This window comes from Lepus europaeus, chromosome 8 (assembly GCF_033115175.1).
Source record: "Lepus europaeus isolate LE1 chromosome 8, mLepTim1.pri, whole genome shotgun sequence".
NCBI classification, from domain to species: domain Eukaryota; kingdom Metazoa; phylum Chordata; class Mammalia; order Lagomorpha; family Leporidae; genus Lepus; species Lepus europaeus.
This window is the reverse complement of record NC_084834.1, coordinates 119,254,167-119,271,220: the sequence shown is the minus strand read 5'-3', so window position 1 is coordinate 119,271,220 and position 17,054 is coordinate 119,254,167.

Sequence of the window (17,054 nt, the reverse complement as noted above, 5' to 3'; positions counted from 1 at the left end):
GCACAGCTTAACCCAAGATAATTTAATTCTCTTTATCTTCAACTTTTTATCTCTTTGTTTCTCTCTCTCTTCTTCTTTTTTTTTTTTTGCTGACCATTTCTTCCTAAAATTAAAAAATATATATATCATACTTACATCTGTGGGAATGCATGCATTTGCTGTTTCTAATGGTGTATGCTTTTAAGAGAGTAATTGTGTTAACTCTGTATATTAACATGAATAGGTGGTGTGTACTATCGGACATTCAAGTCTTCATATTTCTGGGACAGGAAGAGACAGAAATAATGTTGGAGGGGTGCTTCCTGGGTGCCAGGCACTGTGCACAACTAATGTAAGTCTTATGGTCACTGTGTAAAATGTCAGTATCCTCATTTTTAAAAAATAATAGACTCTGTGCTTGCTTTGGCAGCACATATACTAAAAAAATAGACTCATGTTTATTTATTTAACATACTTATTTGAGAGTGAGAGAATGAGAAAAAGAGTGGGAGAGAGAGCGAGAGAGCGAGCGAGTGAGAGAGAGAGAGAGATCTCCCATCTTCTGGGTCACTCCCCAAACGCCTGAAGTGACTGAGAGTAGGCTGGATGAAGCCAGGAGCCAGAAACTTGCTCTGAGTCTCCCCATGGGTGGCCGGGACCCGACTATTTGAGCCATCAAGGCTGCCTCTCAGGATGCACATTGACAGGAAGCTGGAGTCAGAAACAGAGCTGGGACTCAAACCGAGGTACTCCGATGTGGGGTGTGGGTGTCCCAAGCAGTGGCTTAACCTCTTGGCCAAACGCCCACCCCTGCGTGCCTGTTGTATAGATGGGAACTGAGGGAAAGGCTGTTAACCTGCCTGACATCACACAGGTGGTGAATAGCATCAATAGTTATTGGGACCATGTTGGCTGTTACTATCCAGTCACACCCTCTGCATCTTTCCACTTTCCCTAACAGGTGAGAGGAGTGCCTCCAGGTCATCTGGTGGAACAGGGGGTGATTTGAAAAAAAAAAAAAAAAAAAAAAAAAAAAAAAAAAAAAAAAAACCAATAATTCTGTTAGGCCCCTTTCTGGGTGAGACCCTTGTCCTAGCTTCCCTGTGAGACTCGGAGCGCTGCTTTCCAGCCCTGGGAGGCACAGCAGTGGCTCTCCCAGGGAGCCCTGAACACATCGAATAAATATGTCACAATGCTACCTCCTTCTCGTGGGCTTCCAGGGTCCTATGGATGTTTTCTGCACAATGATTACCAATGCAAGCTCATTCAGAACTGACTCTCTTTAGAGTCTATCTTAGAACAGCAGTAGAAGAATTAAAAACAGGGAAGAGTGTTTGCATATCTATTGTTTTAAGGCAAAAGAAGCCTCTTACAGCTTGGCAGGAGAGAGAGGAAGTGATCTCAGGCCTCCGTGCTGCTGTGGACTGGCTCAAGTGTCAAAGACACCCATCTGTCAAGAAAATGTGTAGGCTATGGATCAGGCCCAGAGCCTCTGCCACCAGAGAGCCCGCTGGGGACCGAAGATGCCAGTCCAATGCAAGCTTGCTGGCTGACAGAGCACCATGTCCCTGAACAGGGACTTCTATCCATTTTCCAGTGGCAAACAGGGCATTCATTACAGCAGATCAAAGGGCACAAGAAAACGGCCTTGATCTTCACAATGACAGATGCGACACAGGTGTGACACACATCGGAAACTCTTCAAATTCTTTCACTTAGGACTTTGACACATTTATGCTAATTTCCCCCATTTTTATTTATTTAATTTTATATTTGAGATAACATATTTTAAATTTACATGATAGTCAAAGACTTAATGCTCCACTAAATAAGGAGTTCACTGAGTAAAGAGGACAAAGGATTATGGTTCAACAGGAATATAGGCAAGGGCTATAAGCAGTAGTCACCCCTCACCTCAACCGCTAAGGTCTAATAAGGAGGATATTTGGACAGATGAGTGACAGCTCCACCTTCCATGGCCCTCCTCCTTATTTTTCCTCCCTGGCCAAAGCTGGAAACTCTTGCTAATGTCCCACTTATAGAGAGAGACACCTGGTGATAAATATACAACTGTTAGGTGACTTACATGCTTTTGTTTGATGCTGGGTGTTGGGAGAATGCCTGGACTCTAATGACACCGACTTCCAGGAGCTCCCACCTCGGACATTCGCCGTGGCATCCCATGCCCAGTGCTCATGGAACAATGACAGGGGCGTGGGCAGAGCTTCTGGAGACAAGCATCTTCCCTATGCATGGAGGCAGCCCTTTGAAGATGCATTCTTAGCCCCTCTGCTGTGTGGGAAAGCAGACACAACTGTTTTCACTCTTTATTTTGGGTATGTGTTGTCATGGTGACAGAGGTGCATGGCCAAGAGGAGCCAAGTGTGAGAGTTTCATCTCTGTGCAACTTTGTCAGAAAGCACCCTGGAGACCTTGCCTTGTTCATGCCCCTGTAGCTAGCAGGCATCGGAGGGGCAGTAAGGCAGTGAGGCAGTCGTTGGCAAGCCTGGCTCCTCATTGGCAAGCCACGTGGATGCCTGTGCCTCCTGGGGCTGGTGTCACGTGGATGCCTGTGACTCCTGGGGCTGGTGCCACGTGGATGCCTGTGCCTCCTGGGGCTGGTGCCACGTGGATGCCTGTGCCTCCTGGGGCTGGTGCCACGTGGATGCCTGTGCCTCCTGGGGCTGGTGTAGTCTCCAGAGCTTGGGGACACAGATACGGCAGCCACTAGGTATTGGTTGCGTAGAACAGCTAATGATACATTAAGCTCCTTCCAGCTATTTTCTCCAATATTCTGGACTTGTATCATGATTCCCGTTATCATCCTGTCTCCAGTTTTCCACTTGCTTTTTCTGACTTGCTGTGGGAGGCGTCATGAGGATCATTTGAGAGATGCACGTCCAGAGAGTGCCCTCTCTCTGAACCACTCCCTCCACCTGTTCTCTCCCCTTCCCCTTAGTTAACTCTTCCTGGTGCTCTGGGTCCCATTCCACATGCCATTTCTCCAGGAGCTGTCTTTGACACCTCCTATACCCTACACTGTATTTTTCCTTCAGAAAACTTATAGTTATTAATTGTAAACACAGCCTCTCCCTCAGAAATTCAGGCTCCAAGGGGGCAGAAAATTCCTGTTTTGTAGCCACTTTCAACCTAGAGGGCCTTCTTTTGAGACAGAAAACATGAAAAGAATATTAATATTTTTTCTAAATTTAAAAATATTTGACTGATAAAGATTAATTAACACATCCATCATCACCCTATGCTGGACCTTAGATGTTGAGAACTTGTTCATCTTTTAACTGAAAGTCTGCATCCTTCAACCAATGCCTTCCCTTACTCCCTGGTAGCCACCAGTCTCCTCTGTGTGTTTCTATAACTTCTTTGAATTCTACACAAAAGGGAGATCATATATCAGTTGTCTTTCTTGTCTGGCTTATTTCACTTAGCACAATGTCTTATATGTCTTCTCTATTTATTTGGCAGGATTTTCTTTCTTTTTTTTTAATGGTTTTTTCTGCTAAATAATATCCCATTGTGATACATCAATACCTGTATGTAAATCTATCTCACACATGCAATTTGTTCCTATGTCTTGGCTATGGTGAATAATGTTGCAATGAACATGTGTGTGTAGATATCTCGTTGAGAAACTGATTTCATTTCCCTTGGTTAGGATTGAAAATCATATGGTAATTCTATTTTTAATTTCTTGAGAAGCCTCCATACTGTTTTCTGTAATGACTGCATGAATTTAATAGCCTTATTGAAGAGTTCACACTTGCTAATATGTGGGCAAAGGATTCCATAGGCATATGTAAAGAAAATTTTGAGAAAAAAAAACACAAATAGGAAAGCTATTTGAACTTTCTAAGTTTACCTATTCAGGATGTGAGGACGATCTGGCTGCGACATCTGTCACCCCATTGATCGCCAGGGTTGATTCGGCTAATCTGGCTGGCTAGGCGGGTGTCCCCTTCCTCCCTCACCGCTCCATGTGCGTCCCTCCCGAAGCTGCGCGCTCGGTCGAAGAGGACGACCTTCCCCGCTAGAGGAGGACTGGCCTTTGGTCAAGGGTATACGAGTAGCTGCGCTCCCCTGCTAGAACCTCCAAACAAGCTCTCAAGTTTACCTATTCAATCTAGTGTACAGGGAAATACAAATGATAAGACTCTTGTGAAACTGGAAAAGAATTTGATATATGATGAATGGTAAACCACTCTAAAAATCATAAAAGCTTTGACAACCTGTATGTACAGAGAATTTCAACATTGTATTTTTGTTTTCAATTTGGTGAAAAACTAGAAGTTACTTAAAATGTACCAACAGTGAAATAAAGTATTTTTTAACCTATGTGCCCAATATTATACAACTCTGAAAAGGCAAGATACTTAATTGTAAGTAATATACATGCATATATATATATATGTATATATATATATATATATATAAAGTTGGCAGTATTTATTGTAACAATATTCCCTAACTCACTGCCTGGATTTCCAGGTGACAGGTTTGGTGGATAAAACCTAAAGATTATACAATAGGGATGTGGCTAAGTTAATTTTTGATCCTCAGTGAGATTGAATGTTATATAGTCAATGAAAAAAGCCAATGTGCCAGCTTGGAAAAAAATTCCAAAATATATCGTTAAAATAAACCAAAGTGACTTACTACATAATAGATACAATGTAACCTAATTTTATTAAGACAAAGCAAGCTATCTACGAGTAGCTCAACCGTAGGGCTGTATGCGAATCCATGGAGTAAGTGTGAGGACAGTGCAGCCTGAGATGTTGGCTGTTCTGACTTCTGGGGCCAGCAGTGTGGGCAGGGGGACCTTTGGTTATGAGGGAGAGACAATGCTAGCGATTTCCATTTCTTACTCTCTGGGCAGTTTTAATTTTCTTAAGCCAGCAGCTTAAAATAAGGTATTTCTTGTAGGCATGAAAGTAACCTATGAATGGAAGTGCAAACAAAAATAAGTAAAAACAAATAATAAAAACCAGTACTGTTTTTTCTATGTCATGAAAGTAAGGGTTTTTTCTTTTTTCCTATTTATTGTTTTTTTTCCCTTACAACCTCTGTGATAAGATTAGACTCCTTCCAAGTTGAAATCTCTGAAAGTGCTCGTCAGATCCAGCTTCCCCTGGGATGACGGCTTGTAACCGCAGCGTATGCCATATGGTGGGAAGAAGATTGGCAGAAATCCTTGGCTGTCCTAGTTGGAATCCTAAAAATCCTTTCAACCTGGAGCATTCAGCTTACAAGCGCACATTGTCTCAAGCTGCCCAACTCCTCCCTACTGTTTTGGGTGGGGAAGGAGAGCTTGGGGTAGGGCGGTTGTCATCCGGGAAACAAGAGGGATTTTCAATTCTCAAAAGGTTGGGGATCACCGCTTGAAGAGCTAAGCATCTAAGATAGATGACATATGACACGGACAGTTCTATAAGAAAAGACAAGCAGGCAACTGTGCGAGCACTGAAAAAATGAAGTATTTACATTATGCATGAATAATATATCCGTGCCTGTCTCTTGGGTGAACTTGTCAAGCTATCTTTCTCCTGCCTGCTTTGGTGTTTATTTCAAACCATTTCCACCCTGGAAAAATCTGTCTGTGTTGGTTGAAACCTCTGGAAATGGCTGGCTGTGTCCTACCCTTTCCTTCCATCCAGTGTGTGGAGGGCTTCCTTCCCCCATAATTTTTACTCTCTGATTTGTTAGTTTAATTTAAGCGAGACGCTGACTTGCTAAGGATGGTTCCATCTACTTAATGTTCTTTGTGTCGTTGCCACCACATTCTGGCATTCGATAATGGTTAAATAATTTACCGCCACGACAGGAAATATTTTCCGAGGCTTCACACATAAGCAGACTTGAAAATCCTCCCCAGTAACACTCAGATGAATGCACTCCTAGTCATATTATTTTCAAAGCAACAAGAACAAGGGCTAAAAACAAAATAGTATAGGAGCAAAATACTCAAGAACAGTATTATTTATGGGTCACGAGACTAGGGTGAGTCTTGCCTCTCATTTCCCTTCAAATTACTACCATATGGTTAGATTCCTTTTTAGTTTGAAAACTCAGGGAGACAAGACCCAGAAATAAAACAATGATAGGTTGTTTTATTTAAAAATAAGAGTTGCAGCCTGGATCAACCCCCGAGTCTTTCTTCAGGTCCCTGTTTTGTGTTGTGGAGGTCGCCTTAGATCCGTGGTCAGCATTTATCTTTTTTTATTTTTTTATTTTAGCATTTGTCTTTTCAGGCCAGTATTTCTCACACTATGCAGAAATGCTGGCAAGCCTTTTAAATCACTCATCATAAAGAAAGAACAATATTATAGTTGAAAATTAGCCTAACAAAGGAGAATGCAACCTTTTATAAAAGATAAATAGGAAGAGTGTGAAGAAGCCAAATTAGCCAAAGAGCTGTGTAATGAGCGCTCCACAAATAGGCTTGTCACCAGAAGTCTAGGAGAGAGGATTGCTTTTAAGAGTAAAATCAGAAGAGTTAAAGCAAGAAGCAAGGTGCTACCTGCAAGGCCTTCAAAAGGAGAGAGGTTTCCCAAGGATCTCTCTCCATGCCTCCTGTGAGCTTGTGCCCACAACAGGCACAGTGAAAAGGTCTGGCGCCATTTTTCTTCATGGATGTGATGATGTCAATGAAAAGTGGATGGCTAACCGGGGGATTTGGGTGCTTGCTGGAGACCCAGCCCCAGTTCTGAGTCTGAGCTGTTGCCCTGGGCCAGGGCAGTGCTGCTCCTTTCAAAACCCATATCTCCCTCCAGGGTGAGTGGAGCATCTTGTCTGTTCCTGATATAGAGTTTGCCTCTTTCCTTCTTGCTAACATGCTTAGCACCAAAAAAAAAAAAAAAAAAAAAAAAGAAAGAAAAAGAAAAAAAAAAGGGGCAAGTTGGCAAGTTTCATATTTGGAATTTCAGCCTTTGCCATTGTTTCGCACTTTCCTCCAGGGCAAGCATTTCCTATCTTAGCCTTGGGTGCCTAGGTTTCATCCTTTTTCTCCCTTTTTACACAACGTGTTCATACCTAAGAATATGACGCATGCACTACCCCCAAAGTCAGTGGCTGAGAAGGCTTGGATTGTGACCCAGCTTTCTGGTGTGTGTGTATCTGGCCTGGAAGCAAGGCAGGCAATGAGCATCTAATGGTGGAATTTTAGCAGCTCTTTTTTTTTTTTTAAGATTTATTTTATTTGAAAGGCAGAGTTTAGGGAGGCAGAGGCGGGGGGGGGGGGTGTCTTCCATCCACTGGTTCACTCCCCAGATGGCTGCAATGGCTGGAGCTACACCTATCCAAAGCCAGGAACCAGGAGCATCTTTCAGGTCTCCTACATGGGTGCAGGAACCCAATGACTTGGGCCATCTTCTAGTGCTTTCTCAAGCCACAGCAGAGAGCTGGATTGGAAGTGGAGCAGCTGGGACTTGAACTGGTGCCCATATGGGATGCCGGCACTGCAGGCAGCGGCTTTATCCACTAAGCCACAGCGCTGGCCCCTTAGCTCTTCACCAGTTCTATGCAATTATTTGTCCCAGATCACTGTTGTTAACATTTCCCCATGCTGGAAAACAGTATGGAGGTGTCTTAAAAAACTACAAATGGAACCACTATATGATCCAGCAATCCTACTATTGGGTCTGTACCTAAAAACACCAACTCATTGTATCAAAGGGATACCTGCTCCACTGTGTTCAAAGTGGCACTGTTCACAATAGCCAACACATGGAATCGACCAAGATGTCCATCAGCTGATGGATGGGTAAAGCAATTGGGGTATAGATATATAACAGAATATTATTCAGCTATGAAAAAGAATGAAACCCTGTCATTTGCAGCAAAGTGGATGAAACTGGAGGACACTGTGTCAAGTGAAGTAAGCCAGACATCTCCCTTGTTATGTGGCAACTAAAATTAAAAAGCAAAAACAGAAACAGCTCAATCTTATTACAGAGTGTTGATTGCTGGAAGCTGGGAGGGATGGAGGGATACATGCTTTTTGGATGCAGGGATCTGGGTGTGGCTCATTAATTATGACAAATATAGCATATGAGATGTTAATGGGGAAATGGGGAGGAGGCATATGGCAACTCTTTGTATTACTGCCTCACAAGTTTTGCTTTGTAAATCCAAAACTATTCTGAGATGAAACAGTAAAAAAATATTTGCACATTTGTAAATGATGTTTTTAGAATAAACTAAAAAACTAAACTAAAAAAAGGGCCAGCATAGTGGCTTGGGAAGGAAAGCCGCAGCCTGCGAAGCCTGCCTCCCACATGGGTGCCAGTTAGTGTCCCAGCTGCTCTGCTTTGGATCCAGCTCCCTGTGAATGAGCCTGGGAAAGCAGCAGAGGATGGTCCAAGGCCTTGGGCCCCTGCACCCATGTGGGAGACCCTGATGAAGCTCCTGGCTTCAGCCTGGCTCAGCCCCGGCTATTGCAGCCATTTGGAGGAGTGAACCAGCAGATGGAAGATCTGTCTGTCTGTCTGTCTTTTCTTCTCTCTAACTCTGATTTTCAAAATAAATAATTCTTTAAAACAATAAGATAATTAAAAAAATTTTAACTGATACATAAGGTTTCAATACATATTTTAAAGATACTATTTAGCAACATGAATTTATCAAGTTGTTTCCTACTAGTGATTTTATGGGTTGACGTAATTTTATTCCAAACCAAAGAAAATGAAGATGTGCAGTGTTCTGCTGGGTAGAAGTACAGTTTCTGTGAAGATTTTCTTTGGCTCTTTGGCTCTGCATCTTTCTCCGCTGACTCTTGGTTCCTTGGAGACCGTGAGCAGACGTGTCTTGTTCCCTGGATTTCGTAGCTGGGTCAGTAAGTATCAGCAGGAGGGAGATTTCCGGGAAAGGAAGTAAGTGGTGGATGCCTTTTTGCTTCCTTGGAATCTATCCCTGTATTTTTTTTAAAAAAAGATTTATTTGTTAATTTGTTTGAAAGAGAGAGTTACACAGAGAGAAGAGAGGCAGAGAGAGAGAGAGAGAGAGAGGTCTTCCATCTGATGGTTCACTACCCAATTGGCTGCAATGGCTGGAGCTGCACCAATCTGAAGCCAGGAGCCAGGGGCCAGGAGCTTTCTCCAGGTCTCCCACGCAGGTGCAAGGGCCCAAGGAGTTGGGCCATCTTCTACTGCTTTCCAAGGCCATAGCAGAGAGCTGGATGGGAAGAGGAGCAGCTGGGAATAGAACTGGTGCCCATATGGGATGCCTGCGCTTCAGGCTAGGACGTTAACCTGCTGTGCCACAGCGCTGGCCCCCTATCCCTGTATTTTTAAGGTCTGGTATGGTGGTATGACAAGAAAAAACACACGTCTCGAGTGAAGATGCTCCCCAGCCTCTTCCCGTTATAACTCACATGCATACTGTCGCTAAGTCCTTGACGTCCTTCCTCAGAAGCATGCCCTCCCTGCCTCTGACTGCTCCTTACCACACCCATGGTCTCCCTAGCAGCTCAGGACAGCCTGGCGCTCACCTGGAACACCATGGAAGCCTACAAGTTACTCTCTCTCTCTTATCTGTAATCCATCCCTGTCCCTCCATTCTTCACAGAGTGATAGACTCCAAGAGTATTTCATGCCACATCCCTCCTCACTTAAACTGCCCTCACCGCCATGACTCCCCAAGTCAATGAAGATAAAAGCCTCACTCTTTCCAAGACCTCAGAGACCCTGGGAGATCTGTCCCCAAATTTATTCACTCATGGCATTTTCTGTTCTTCTTTCCCCTTAAACTTGGGATTCCAGCAACAGTATTTTGTTTGTTTTTGCCTTGAATCTGAAATAGGACATATTATTTCTACCCCAGGACCTTTGTTGCTGCTGTCTGCTCTGGCTGGCTTATGCTTCCTTCCGGGGGTGGGGTACTTTTTTTTTGTCAAGGGCCTTTGGCTGTTTTTAAAAAAAGGTTTGATTTATTTATTTGAGAAGTAGAGCTATAGACAGACAGAGGGACAGAAAGGGAGAGAGGTCATCCATCTTCTGGTTTACTCCCCAAATGGCTGCAACAGTTGGTACCAGGCTGATCCAAAGCCAGGAGCCAGGAGCTTCTTCCAGGTTTCCCAAATGGGTGCAGAGGCCCAAGCCCTTGGGCCATCTTCCAGTGCTTTCCCAGGCCATAGGCAGAGAGCTGGATAGGAAGAGGAGCAGCTGGGATAGGAACCCATGCCCATGTGGGATACAGGTACTGCAGGTGGAGGCTTAGCCTACTATGCCACAGTGCTGGCACCATTTGGATATTTATAATCTCACTTGTGGGCCATGCAAAATTATCAACTTAACAATTAGCCTGCTGTAGATTTACTGAGTTTCGAGTCTCACTTGCGGTTGCCTGGGCAGGGACAGACCAGATGATTCTGTGGGCCTTATATGGCCTGTGGGCAGGACGGTCCCCACCCTTGCAAGGTCTCCATGCATCTGCTTCCTTAGAGCTTGTGTTTCAGTGCAATGTCCCCCGTGCAGAGAGATTTCCCATGTCCCAGCCTTCCCCTCCTCTCCTGATTGCTCCATTTCATCGTCCACTTCCTTTGTCAGAGCAGGATCCTTGTCTGGGATGGTCTCATCCTTGTGTCTGTGGTTGTGCCCTTATGTGTCTCTTCCCACTACACCTGCTTCAAGAGAGCAGCTACCTTGACTTCCTTGATTATTGTTGCAATCCAGGAGCCCAGAAGAAATCCTGCCACCCAGGAGGTGCTCAGTCGGTCTTTGTTGAATATTTGAAGACAAACACTAGAAAGCATCTCAGCTTCATTTTCATATCTCAAAGTTTTGGAACAAGTCATGAGCTATCAGTTATAAGCACATAGCAAAACACAGAGCAATGTCTACAAGCAAGACATTTTGCCAGGATTATTTGTCAAAATGAAACAAGAGGGTTTTGTTTTGGATGGTCTGTCAGTGAGCATGTGTGAGTCGGGCTGGTTGGATAGAGGCGACCATCAAACGGCAACATAAACATCAGTCACATTGGAGGTGTTAGTGTGTTTTGTTTTTTCTATTAAAACAGCCCTATTTTTAAATGACTTGAAGCTCTGTTACAATGACTCATCAACTTGAAAAATGTGTTTCTTCAGGGTGGGAGGAGAGTTTTAAATTCATAATTCATTTGTTGCAATGCTCATTTATTAAAGCACAGGCATACTCGTATAGTCTTTCCTTTTTCTGACGTTATGGTGCTTTCCTCTTCTTTTATCCTGATTTGTGCACGCACGTGTATATGTATAAATAGGAAATTATGAAACACAGTTTATGTTAGCAGGAAGAGTGTTTTTAATAGGCTCGTGGGCAGAGTGGAGCATGCCTTCCTGTATTTCACTGTAATTTGCCTTGCAGTTTGAAAGTGTGGAGAGAGCAGGAATGCAAAGAACGTGTGCATTTTTTTCCCCTTTTTATTTACGGCTCCAAAGAAGGACTTCATCAAGTTCATGTTTGCAAATCTGACTTGAATGGAGCAGCGAATAAGCACACAGAGATCTCTGAATTAATTGAATTATTCAGTTTCATACTAACCCAAGGAAAAAACAGGCTCCCTGCAGAGTGGAGCGTATAATCCACACATCCATCTCTGCGTCCTACCCTTTACACTAGGCTTCTATTAAGCCACTGCAGACATTAAGCCACTGTGCACACCACCAAATTAAACAAAGAGGCCATTTTTACAGAAAGGGATGAGAGGCACAGCAAAACATTTTTTAAAATAAAAAATGACTTTTCCTCAAAGCCCAGAACGGTAGCAGAAGGCTTGAAGAACATAAACATAACCAATCTGTCTATTCCAGGGGATAAAGGATATGTTTCTTAAACATAAAAGAACAAAATTTTCTAAGTAGCAAGTGAGTTGGAAGCATTTGCATAATGGAGTCTATTTACATAAATGATGTTGCTTATAGCACTCGTCTGATACAACTTGGCAAAGGTGGAAGGCAGAGTGGAAGTGCAGAGAGAGGAAGGGGGAATGTGTCATTTCAGGACTCCCCTTAGCATCTCTTGGCTTTTCTCTGCTCGTGGGAGTCTGTGTTTCTTTAGAGGTTGACACGTGTGTTTGCTTCATGCTGGATAACCCTGAGTGTCAGACAGAATCCAGTGTGGTCACTCTTGCACTCTTTGCACCCCTTCCTCTGTTGTGTTCTTTTCTATGGAGGTAAAACTGAGTGCATCTGTCAACTACTGGAGCATGTTATCTCCTGTATGTTGAGATCTGACAGCCACTGGCTGTGAATTTTCTCACCATAACAACCGAGTGAAAATGCCAGCGATGACTCTTTCTGCTAAGCGCCAGATTTTCCCTTTCTCATATGCACCATTTCCCTTTGGCTGAACAGAAACTTTCTCCATTTCACCTACTTCCAAAGCAAAGGTGCGGGCGGGGTGCCCCTTTATCAAGATCTGAAGTTCAAGAGTGGCATTCTGGGCTTGTCGATATCTGGATGTAGAGAATGTATCAGTCTACAAGGGCGATTCTCTGATTTGTGTAACTTTTTGCCCCAGCTCTCCTGAGCCAGTGAGGCAGGGGGTAGTTGCTGGAGGGGTTAACTGCTCACCCTCTGTCCTTCCTAGTTTAAGGCCTTTGATTGGATGAGAGCCTGGAGAATAGGGCTTTTCTTCTACTTCTAGACTCTGGAGTTTCATAGACATTGATTTACAACAAGATTGGTCTTTTCAGGATATGAGCCCGTGAGCATGCTTATGGGATGTATTAGAGGAGTGTATCTTGACTGCAGCTGACAGCAAACCCGACTAAGAGTGCTTAAAACTACTAAGAATTCAGTTTTATAAGAGCAAAAGGCTTCCGGTTGTATAGTTTCTTTGTCTTGACTTAGCTGCTCCGTGATGCCTTGAGAAGCCCACCTTTTCTTTGTCTGTGTCTCCAATTCCGACATATTAACAGGGCTGGCTGTATCCAGGTTCATGGCTGCCTGGCTGCACGACAGCTGCCGTGGCTCCATGCATGGAGACTGTGTGATGCAGGAAGAAGGGGAAATGGGGAAAATGGGCCAGGCCAAGAGCATCTGCCTTCTTTCAATAGGAAAGGAACAATTCGTTCCCTCTCTCATTCTCCTCTGTCCCCTTCAGCTGCTTTTCCCCAAGAGTGGTTTCTTTCTCTCTTCTGTTCCGTTACATAGAATTGTGCCCAACGGCCACTTTTTATCTGCCCATGGGGATGAAAAAGTGAGTATTTAGGGTTTATACATGTCCAAAAGATGCAGTCAAGGGAAAATGTACAAAGGGACCAAAAATACAAGTGGGCCATGGTAACTAAGGAATCATAGCATCTCAGGCAGGTGAACACTATTCTGCCTCCAAAGTCAAAAGCTGAGGTTCTTCTGGGTATGGCAGGGCCAGGTCTGACTTCTTCCTGGCTCCTACTTGCTTCTTAGTAACAATGTGCTTGCCTCTATTCATTCTGTTTCTATTTTAGAAAATTATTTATGTATTTTCATTGCATTTGAAAGGGAAAGCAATATCTTCCATATGCTGGTCACTCCCCAAATGCTGAAAACAGTCAAGGCAAGGCCAGGCCAAGGACCAGAGCATAGAACTCCATCTGAGTCTCCCACAGGTTGGCAGAGATCCAGTACTTGGGCTGTAATCTGTAAATGCCATGTTAGCAGGAAGCTGGATTGGGGTGGAATAGGCAGGACTTGAACCTAGGTACTTCAGTATGGGATGTGGTGTTCCAAGTGGCAGGTGAAGCCACTATGACAAATGCCTGCCCCTTGTGCTGCTTCTTCCTCGGGAGGACGGTTGATGTTCTTGGTGGGTTACTTTCTTCAGGAATCTGCAATGTGACATTTTGACAAAAGGGAAAGAGGTTGAAGATTTGAGTAGAAAAAAGAAAATATTGCATTCAGCATTTAGACAATTTTGGTGTCACAATTTTGGAGTCAGTTTGAAATCAGAGGAAGAACATTTGTCTATCTGCAAATTGCTTTAAGTTATTGCCTTAACAGAATTCTCTATCATTTTTCTCTTCCAACCTCCAAAACACATGTGCAAAACATTAGGGTAGAAACTCTTAAAGACACATTTATTCTCTTACCATGAAGAATGCATAGTGAGGGAGCCCCTGCATCTGAACTGTCACACAGGTCAAAAGCAAACCCTATGTCATATTGCATCATTCTCAGTTAAAGTGTTCTCAACGTGTGTTGCAAAAACAAAGCAATGCATCTTGTAGAGAAAAGACAAATGCTTCTCGCTCCTTCTTGGCATGGAGGAGATGGCTGCCACATCAAGGTAGCTGGCAGGGCTCCCAGAGACAGGGTTTGGGCCATGGGTTGGCCAGAGGAGCGGTGGCCATCTCATTATCATTGTCCTGTGGTTGCCGAACACACTAACTGACACGCAGAATCAAAGTGGAGAGGATTACAGTCAGAGAAGTAACATGAATGGTAGTTCTGTTTCCAGTCCTTGAGGGTTTTGCTAAGACAATCATCTCAATTTAGTAAACCTGTTTCCAGCTGCATTAACACTGACTCCACACACCTTCCCCCCTACTCCAGGAAGGGAGTTGAATCATCTTCTTAAACTGGAGATGGTGGGTGATTTGTTGTAAGTATGATTCAAGGGCCAGATGAATTAGTCACTGTCACTGGTCAGGGGAGGAAGAAAATATATTCAAAAGCGTCACTGTATTATGCCAGCCAGGAGGAAAAAAATGAAGCTTAAATCTAGAGAAACAAAATAGTTTCTTAGCCCTTTTTGAAGCGAAGGCGCAGCAGACATGCACCTTAGGGAACGTTCATGCAGAAACATCAGAGAAGTGAGAAATTCACTCATCAGGATGTTTGTCAATAGGAAGTCAATTTGGGCTCCATTGGTGCTTGTGTTTATTATGCTAGTGCCCCCTCTCTACTTCTCTCCTTTTCAATCCTCCTTTTTATTAGGTAGACTGATTGTTTGGGGACATGGGAACTCACTCAGCATTGTAGTGACCAAATGACAGAGTGGAGCCAACAATACACAGTGATTTATGTCCCTGCGGGTCAGATCTGGACTTGGCGACCCGTTTCTGCTCACACGAAGACTCTACCAGCAGCCTGAACTGAGTCCTGCCTTGGTTTCTGAGCCTCCCGTGTGACAGTGCCCTTGAATCATATGGGGGTGCTAAAGAAGGGTTTCGTGATGCTCTGAGCTGTGTTCCCATGGCCCACACACATGTGTATATGACTTTTTAAAAGACTTATTTATTTGAAAGCCAGAGTGACAGCGAGGAGGACACACACACACACACACAGAGCAGGATCTTTTGCCCACTGGTTTACTCCCCAAATGCCCATAACAGCTGGGTCTGCGCCAGCCAGAAACCAGGAGCCAGGAATTCCATCTGGGTCTCCCACATGGGTGGCAGGGACTCAAGCACTTGGGCCATCTTCTGCTGCCTCCCCAGGTGCATTAGCAGGGAGCTGGATTGGAAGCAGAGTAGCTGGGACTCAAACCAGTGCTCAGATATGGAATGCAGGTGTTGGATGTGGCGGCTTAACCTGCTGTGCCCCAGTGCTGGCCCCAGTATATGTGTTTGTGAGTCAACATGTATAACTTACTTCTTGAACAAAAAAGGGAAACTTAAAAGTGAGAGTGTATAGGACTGCAGGAAAATGAGCAAAGGAAAGTCAAATCGGAGTGAAGGAAACACAGAGGCAGAAAAATTAAGTCTCAGAAAATTAGTGCACACAATGGGGGCCCGCAGTGGAAATCACTCACTTGAGGAGGCTGCAGCTCTGGCTCTGAGCTTTCTAGCGACCAGAACAGACAGAGAAACTTCTGATTCCTATTCCCTTCTCGTGGAAGCAAAGCAGTTGCTGAAGAGTAGCCAGACGCTCTGTCCCATGGTGAAACCCAAAATAAATTCTCCCGATAATCCGTTACATTTCATTTCACAGATGTTCAATGTTCAAAAATGTGTTAGTAGTATGTAAAGTGTGGCAGGGTGGTTGTAGCTAGAATGACAAAACACAAGCCCTCACACCCTGGCGTATCCCTACACAGTGAAGTCTACATCACTTCAAGGAGAGTTCTTAGAAAGATTGCATGGCACAAAAGCAGTCTGGGGATTTTATTTCCAGAGATTTAGGATGAGTCATGGAGCTAAAGTAAGTCAGTAAAAAAACACTAAGAGAGAGAGAGAACACAGGGGCCAGCATTGTGGTGCAACAGGTTATGCTACGGCTTATGGCATTGACATCCCTTGTCTGAGCACTGGTTTGAGTCCTGGCTGCTCCACTTCTGATCCAGCTCATTGCTAATGCACCTGGGAAGGCAGCAGATGTTGGCCCAAGTGCTTGGGCCCCTGCCACTCATATGGGAGTCCCAGATGGATCCTGGCTCCTGGTGATAGCCTGGCCTATTCCTGGATGTTGCAGGCATTTGGGGAGTGAACCAGTGGATGGAAGATTTATCTGTCTCTCCCTTTATATCTGTCACTCTGCCTTTCAAATAAATATTTAAAAAGAGGGAGAGAAAGAGAGAACACACACACGCACACACACAAACACACAAAAGAGAATCAAGCAATCTGATTGTATCTACATCTCCAAACGATGGTCAGACACTACCACAGAGTTGCCACTGTGAGGTGGTCATTCAAGTCTGAGGCCAAGAGGTCCCTGCTCCTGGGCAGATGGCCACTCTCTGGGACAGGTGGTGGCTGGTCCCCATTGCTGCAATAGGTCTCTCTACACCTAGGGTTCAACCTTGTCTAGTGATTCAGCCCAGAGAGGGCCCCCAAGTTATTCTGCCACTGAAAATGCCTCCCAGGATTCCAGTGAACTGCCAAGGACTGCCATTCTTTTGCAATTTATACCTCTTCTCTTTGTTGGAGGAATGGAATGATCTTTCAAGAGTTTCCAACGTTTAGTGGAGAGTTTGGATCTCAACATGTTTAGCATCACCACAACCTGAAATATAAGTCAAACCTATCACTAAATAACTCAGAGTTGAGTGTTCTAAAGCCTTAAAGACAACAACCAAACCTTTTAATTATTTGGTAGAATATGACACAGGGAGATCCGTGAAATGGGTAAATACAAAAACTTTAAAAATGACTAGAAT